This window comes from Neomonachus schauinslandi, chromosome 6 (genome assembly GCF_002201575.2).
Source record: "Neomonachus schauinslandi chromosome 6, ASM220157v2, whole genome shotgun sequence".
In the NCBI taxonomy this organism is placed as follows: Eukaryota; Metazoa; Chordata; class Mammalia; order Carnivora; family Phocidae; genus Neomonachus; species Neomonachus schauinslandi.
In genome coordinates, this window is record NC_058408.1 from 54,478,886 (window position 1) to 54,487,842 (window position 8,957).

Sequence of the window (8,957 nt, forward strand, 5' to 3'; positions counted from 1 at the left end):
TGTGTTCCCTCTCTCACTGTGTCTCTCTCTGTCAAATAAATACATAAAATCTTTAAAAAAAAAAAAAAAAAACTATGTTCTGAAAAAATAAAAATTCAGCTGCAAAGACTCAGCTGTAACTCCAGTGTATAATGCCTCTGAATCCATTAGGGCATGCTCTACTTATATCCTGCAGCAGAACAGGAATTTTACACACACACACACACACACACACACACACACGGAGAGTCCCTTTCAGGCCATTGACATCTGCAAAACAACAACTCCACCAAGGAGGCCATGATAGCAGCAAGAAAACAATTACGTTTTCTATGAATGAGTGTGCACATGTTTTAGATGAGCCATTTATCATCTCTCCTAATAAAATTCATTTTCCTTTTTTTCTTCCTTTTTTCTTTTTATTTATTTATTTTTTTAAGATTTTATTTATTTGACAGAGAGAGACACAACGAGAAAGGGAACACAAGCAGGGGGAGTGGGAGAGGGAGAAGCAGGCTTCCCGCGGAGCAGGGAGCCCGATGCGGGGCTCGATCCCAGGACCCCGGGATCATGAAGGCTGAAGGCAGACGCTTAATGACTAAGCCACCCAGGCACCCCTCTTTTTTCTTTTTATTTTTATTTTATTTTATTTTATTTTATTTTTTTTAAGATTTTATTTATTTGGGAGAGAGAATGAGAGACAGAGAGCATGAGAGGGAGGAGGGTCAGAGGGAGAAGCAGACTCCCTGCTGAGCAGGGAGCCCGATGTGGGACTCGATCCCGGGACTCCAGGATCATGACCTGAGCCGAAGGCAGTCGCCCAAACAACTGAGCCACCCAGGCGCCCCTCTTTTTTCTTTTTAAAAGCCATTTTCAGCAGTGGCTGTTTTGAGAAGGATCCGGTTGAAATGTTGGCAGAGCCCCCTCCTCCACTGACACAAATCCCTCATAATCCGAAGGGGTTAAACGCCACAATGAGGCAGAAATTTCCCACTTCCAGGTTGAGATGGACTCTTCACAATTTTTCTGTCCTATCCAGATGTCTCCATCCAAACAGAATGAGAAAATCAAGAGAAGTCTCTGTGAGGGCGATCAGTTAGAGATGACTGACAGTTACGGCTAATCTTGCAGTGTTGGCTGAGGGCTCCATGGTTATCTGCTTCTCCTCTCTGTTGCAGGAGCTAGATCCATTTTAGACAGATGAGAACTAGGACATATGACCTGCTGCATGCAGAGCCCCAATTTGTGGGAAAGTCAGTTGGAGGCAGGCAGGAGAACGAACTGTCCGACACCATCGTTAATAATGTGTACCTCACATATGAGGCCTTCAGGATTTCCATAGGCTGCACATCTCTTCTGTCTCCAGCCCCTCACTCCTGCAACACCTCCACTGTGCCCTCTGTACCCCATGGTCTTTTAGCAATAAATCCTCTTGTATCCTCACCTCTTCTCCAAAGTTACTAAACGGAAACCTGGTTCTCCCCTGAGGAGCCTGTTTCTACTGGAGTAGTTAGTTACAAATGGTAGCTGTCATCTCTCTCATGCCTCCTGAACCCTAGGACTAAAAGTGGGGTAGGTTTACTCAGTGCTCCTCGTTGCTGCTTCTAAGCCATTCTCTCTCTAAAATTTTCCAGCTTTGAATCTATGTCATTAGTCTCTTGTCACCTCTGCTTCTCCTTGTTGTCAACATCTGCCAACCTCTTGTTCATTCTCCTCGGGTTTCAAAGATTTTAGTTTGTGACTCACTCCAACGACATGCTTGTCTTAATTCTTAGTGATTTCAATTCCATGCTGATGATACCTCCAACACTGTCCTCTTTGCTCTTCCACCCTCTCCCCTCCCTTCCACTCTATCTCAGCCTATCTCCCCAGGGTCAATCCTTAGTGTGTCAGTACCACAGTCTACAACCACCCATAATCTCAAAACCAAACATCCCCCACTCAGAGCTACAACCACTCTCTTTCAAGATCACTCTCTATAGTGCCCACCTGCAATAATCCGTCAGCCCCATTAGGACCTACAATTAATTCTACTACCTGTTCATTGTCTCTCACCCTTCATGTCCTCACTTCCCTCATCTTGTTTAAATAGCATGATCTATCATTATAAGCACTCCCTTGAATACACCCTACACTTCCCTCTTCTCTCTCAATTTATCATACTCAGCAAAACCCAGCCTTGGGAAAATCCAACTCTCCTACTCTGTGCCTGCACCCAAGAAGCTGAACATAGCTAGGAAGAAAAGAAACCCTATCATGTTCACAGGAACCATTTTAAGTTAATAATCCTGAACCTCAAATTGACCTGATAATACTATTGCTTTCCCATAGTCCATTCACTCTCGAATTCTTCTAGATGACAATTTCATACTTTCTCTTCTCTCCTCAGACCTGTCTCCTCTCTCTGTCTCTTCCCTCATCCTCATTCCCAAATGGTGAATTGTATCCTATTTCACTAAGAAAGTAGAAACAATCAGAAAAGAAATTCCACTAGCTCCCATCACCTCAAATACTAATCTACCAACTTCTAGATCATATACTCTGCCTTCTCTAGTGTTTCTGTAGATGGACCATCCAAACTTCTAGGACAGGATCTCCACATATGCAGTGAATTCTACTCTCTTCTTTATTTGATTATAGCAATTCTCTCTTCTTCACTGCATCATTAACTTTTCCCTCTCTACTGGATCATCCCATCAGCAGATAAACATGCTATCTTCCATCTAGCACTTAATCTATTATTTTTTTTTACCTACCTTAGTTAGTGGAAAATCCATACTTCCAGCTGCTCAAGCCAAAAAAACATGGTTATTCTTGACTTCTTTCTCTCACACCATACAATCAGTCCATCAAGAAATCCTACTGGCTCTATCTTCAAAATATATCTAGAATCTGACCACTTCTGACCACCTTTGCTGTTAAACTGTGGTCTAAGCCACCACCACCTAGTACCTAGATTATTACAATGGTTTCCCATCTGGTCTTCCTACTTTCATCCTTATCTTCCTACTAACTATTCCCAATACAGAAGCCAAAGTAATCCTTTTAAACGTAAGTCCCACCATGTCACCCCTTTATTCAAAAAGCTTTCCACTGGTTTCCAATCTTACTCAGACTAAAAGACTTAAAAGGCCCTTCATTCCTGGTCCTCCTCTCCACCTCCCCATCCTGTTTTTACTCTGCTTTTCTCTCCAGCTCTCCCCTGCAGACTCCTTTGTTGTTTCTTGAAAACAATCAACACATTCCTTTATGGGCGCTTTTTCACTTGCTCTTCCCTCTGCTTGAAACACTTATCCTTCAGATGGTCATGAGGCTCATCCTCTCACCTTCTTTATAAGTCTATGCTCAAATGTTACTTTCTCAGGAACTCTTTACCTGATTATTCCACTTAAAATTCCACCCCCTCAGGACACTTGGGGGGCTCAGTCAGTAGAGCATGTGACTCTTGATCACTGGGTCATGAGTTTAAGCCCCATGTTGGGCATAGAGCTTACTTGAAAACAAAATTGCACCCCCTCAACACAATTTCTATTCTCCTCCCCTCTTTTATTTTTCTCCACAGCATTTGTCATCTTCTAATAGCCTATATAATTAAATTTTTAATTTGTTTGCAATTTGTTACACACACACACACACACACACACGCCTGAAAGTAAGCTCCATGAAGAAAAGGATTTGTCTGTTTTGTTCATAGGTATAAACCCAGTGCCTAGTAGAATACACGGTGCATAGTACATGCTTAAATATTTGTTGAATGATTTTAACAACATAACTAGGTGTTCTATATGATTTTGTCCCTATCCATGTGTGCAAGTCTGGTAGCATTGTAAGCCTCTTTTTTTTTTTTTTTAGGATTTTATTTATTTGTTTGACACTAAGAGAGATAGTGAGAGAGGGAACACAAGCAGGGGGAGCGGGAGAGGGAGAAGCAGGCTTCCCGTGAAGCAGGGAGCCCAATGCAGGGCTCCATCCCAGGACCTGGGATCATGACCTGAGCCGAAGGCAGACGCTTAAGCGACTAAGCCACCGAGGCGCCCCATATTGTAAGCTTCTTGATGGTCAGAATCATGTCATCTACTTTCCTGACTTCCCTGCACAGCACAAATCACAGCTTCCACCAAATGGGTTTCCACATTAAATCCCCATTCAGGGGCGCCTGGGTGGCTCAGTTGGTTAAGCGACTGCCTTCGGCTCAGGTCATAATCCTGGAGTCCCAGAATCGAGTCCCGCATCGGGCTCTCTGCTTAGCGGGGAGTCTGCTTCTCCCTCTGACCCTCCCCCCTCTCATGTACTCTCTCTCTCTCATTCTCTCTCTCAAATAAATAAATAAAATCTTTAAAAAAATAAAAAAATTTAAAAAATAATAATAAAAAATAAATAAATCCCCATTCAACTGAACTGCACTATAAATGTTATCCTGATCAGCCAAGTCCTTCCCAAATTCCTGACTTTGGGCACCTGAGAGAGATAATAAAATGATTGTTGTTATTTTAAGCTACTAAGTTTCAGAGTCACTTATACACAGCAAAATCCTATTGGGGCACTTGTAGAGCATTGCTTTTGGGAACTTATAAATAATTCCCACCTTATTAAGTTATCTGTCTCATGCTAAGTTTTCTCCCTACCTAGTAATTTAGTTACCAATAAAAATGACTTAACCCACTGACATATTTATTGGTTAAGTAAATTACTTACATAACAAAAATAATAGATCACAAAAATGCAAAAGAGCTCAAATACAGTAAAAAAATTTTTTGGTTTGTGTAGTACAAAAAAGTAAACAAATTAATGGGGTAGTCCTCCTCCACACAATCAGTCTAATAGAAGCTCTGCCAACTTAAACATACAACTTTTAAAGTCACCCTAGAATTTGTCTCCATTCTAGCCAACCACAAAGGGAAAAGAACATACAGGAGCATACATGGGAGGTTCTTATGGGTGAATCCTAGAAATAATGCATCACTTCCACAAATATTCCACTGGTAGAACTCAGTCACACAGTCACATCCAACTGCAAAGAACACTGGGAAATGTAACCTAGCTAAGTGTCCAGGAAGAAGAGTTGCCAGATTTGGGGGAAAAAACAAAAACAAAAACAAAAAAACAGACCACTCTATGTTTATCTGCAATCCTACCAGCAATAAGAAGAGAACATTTCTGTTGAACGGATAATATTCAAATAAGATGGAGGAATGAGAACTCATTATATATTCTTAATATATGTCCCAGTTCCATGATGGCATCTATCTCAGAATACTCAAGACCAGTTTCCAACTACTCAAAATCAGTGTGATTGCAGACTGCAATTGAGCATCTTATAATTCATCCATTTAAAGCAGATTCATCCAATGCCTATTTACTGACCTAATTTATTTCTCTGCCAAAATGATCTTAAATATTGCTAACAGGAGATAGAAGATGGCAGACAAGAGACAAGAGATTTCAGCAACTTTCTCATGACCTTCCACCTGAAGACCATCAACTCTCCTTAGCTGTCTTCTCTCCCTACCAAAATAATCATTTGATATACCCTTACCCCCAGGAAAAACAATTATCCTGACAATCTTCATCTAGGCAGGCACTGCTTATCTATCTACAAGGGGCCTCCAGCCAGGACCCTACCGACTAGGTAATTCAGGGAATGCTGAGTATGGTTGACAGAATGAGAAGAATATCATTATTCTCAAGACTGGGATGGAATTTTTTTATATAGATTCAGTCTCAGCTCTCAATTAAAAACACTCTAGAATTTTCCCAATATTTGGAGGCATTTAGAGATGGGAAGTTGAGATTTAGCAGTAAAAAAAAAATTACCAGCAAGAAAAACCAAAGCAGAGCCTGGTCACAGACATGACCTCAATACCCAACTCAATACCAGATCACCTGAGGATGCTGGTGTTATATTATTTAGTTTATCTCTTCTAAACTTAAGAATTCTAGAGAGCTAACCTACTTATCAAAAAAGGTAGCACACAATATGGTTTCTAATTTCATATCATTTTCCACATTTCTCTATTTTAATGTAGATCTATTTTTGCAGCTAACAAACCTAACTGTGATATGAGACTATTCTGGGGACACTCAGTCCTCTCTTTCTGTAATTGGAGACACATTACCCTGTCCATTTGCCTCAAGAAGTTGGCATAAAAAGGGCCATTAATGGCCTTAATGAAGGAGAAATCCAGCCCAAGCCAGGTATATCGAAATGGATGGCTTCCATGGGAAGAGCCTCACATCATCACAATGAGTTCACTTGTTGGTTTCTTCTTGGAGTTTCCCAAGAGCCCTGCCAACACTGGTAGGAGCTCATCATCATCCTCCACAGTGGAACAAGTGGAAATCAAGCACAGAAGGATGTCTCAAATAGTATATGAGTGAGAAGTCTTGTCAAAGGTCAGAGGTCACACAGCATTAAAGGCAGTATGGAAACTCATGAGTGTGGGCTGCTCCATTTTAAGAGATACTCAAGCCCATTAAGTGGGAGATTTGTTATTTGTCTCATTTGTTTGTTTTCCTAGGACAGATGTTTTTAGGGCAGGTTTTAAAATAAAACTTCAGAGCAAAAAAAAAAAATCAATGCTCTATTAGTAGTATAGTTTTAATAAATATTGCTTCTGAAAAAGTTCTTCATTTATTTCCATATCTACACCATTGCCCAAGAGTGTTTCTTAGGCTCTGTTTGCAAACAATAGCTATTCCACATGACGCGAAGAGAGTTAAACAAATCTACATGTGAGAATTTGCCATCTAAATCATAACTACAGGTCCACTCAAGGGCAGAAAAGTTTAGCTTTAAAGTATTTTCACTGAGTTAAAATTCAATAGGGAATAAAAAGATGCATCATTTGTTACTAGGGAAATGCAAATCAAAACTACAGTGAGGTAACACTGCACACAAACTAGGATAGCTAACATTTTTTTAATGGGAAATAAGTGTTGGCAAAGATGTGGAGAAACTGGAACCCTCGTACATTTGCTGGTGGAAATATAAAATTGTGCTGTTGTTGTGGAAAACAGTTTGGTGGTTCCTCAGTGAGTTAAACATAGAATTAGCATATTACCCAGCAAGGAAATCCATTTGGTATACACCCCCTCCCAAAACTGAAAATAGGTATTCCAAAAAACCTGACATAATTTCATAGCAGCATTATTCACAATAGCCAGAAGGTGGAAACAACCCAAACTTCCATCACCTGATGAATGGATAAACAAAATGTGATATATACATACCCTGGGATATTATTCAGCCATAAAAAGGAACGAAGTACTGATCGTGCTGTAACATGGCCGAGCCTTGAAAATATTGTGCTCAGTGAAAATAGCTAGAATATAAAAGGCCACATAGCATATGATTCCATTTACATGAAATATGCAGAAGAGAGAAATCCATAGAGACAAAACCCAGGTTGGCAGTTACCAGGAACTGAGCAGAGGGAGGAAATGGGGAATGCTCAACGGGTCTGGGGTGTCCCTTTGGGATGATGAAGTATCTGGAACTAGAGAGAAGTGATGATTACCCAACATTGGGAATGTACTAAAATACCACTGAATTGTACACTTTAAAGTGGTTAATTCTATGTTATGTGAATTTTACCTCGATAAAAAAATGTGGGAAAAAAATCCAACAGGGAGGGTGCACCTAGTTATATATATACACCCCATCATCCACAGCCCTTGACCGGGTCTGGGCAGTCTGCGTTTTAGGCTGACATCCTTTGGTCATTGAAAGCCTGACTTCAGCTTTGCGCACCCACAGCCCTGAACCCTAGAGGAGAACAGGGCTGAAACAAGCCTTCTCTTTGACCCTCAGGCTTCAGAGCAGGTGATGATGTTCTCTTCTGCACGAAGCTGATAGCAGGGGCAAGCTGTGCTTTTTATCCACAAACTTCAGCCTGTTTCAAGAGCTCCTACCAGTTCAAGACTGCTCTCAAAGCCCAAGAAGCTTTGACATTGTTCCATGGCTCTCTTCTCTCGGCTATCCCCCATGGGCTTAGAGCCAGTGATTTCTGCATCCAGAGCAGTGTTGCTGAACAGTCCCACACCTGTATCATTTCCACTGATATTTGCCCAAAGAAGTTTGGACGATGTTACCTTAACATTCCCTTTCATTGTCACACTCCGAGTCCTTGACTATTAACATTTATGCAATAGTACTTGAGTGCTAAACACTTTTTTAAACTTTGCAATAACCTGACAACTATTTGGGGAGATTATCACCACCCTTACTCATCTCTTTCACTGTGCCCCAGAAGCAAAGGATCAGAGAAACATGTCTGGCGTGTCATAGGCTCTATATAAATGAAACATCTTCCAGAGAGCAGTCATTTTCTGTCTGGAAATTTCTAAGACTGCACACACTAATCTTATGCAAATTACTTATCAAAAGCATGTGCTAAATTCATTCACTGGGACTCGTTTCTTGCATGCAGTGGTATTTCCAACACCCTCAGAATTCTCAGAGACCACCACTCAAGGGGGGCACTGTTATCATAGGTATTCTCTTCTCTCACTTAATGCAGTAGCACAAATACCATATGCTATTTTACAGATTCATTTAAAAAACATTTCCTAAGGACCTTCAGAGTACCATATCCAGCATTAGAGATAAAAAGAAGAAGAAACAAAGATATAAGGTCAAAGAACTCAAATAGTTCAACTGCTATTCAAAAAGGTCTAAGAACTCAAATAGTTCAACTTCTATTAGAAAAGGTCTATTCCTAGACCTGGAAGAAAAATAACGAAAAACCCTCAACCGGTCAGTAGGCTGGTACCTCAAGACTCAGTTTCCAACTCAGACTCCTTCCATCTGAACCTTTTCTGATTGTCCCTGTCCAACTCTAATCATCCCTTAGGTATTGCCTCATTTGTCTATGTGACTTCATTACCTTGTGAGTGTGTGTGTGTGTGTGTGCGTGTGTGTACTCACAGAGGTATCTTCACATCTTTCTATACATTTCATATAGAGATATAAGAATACA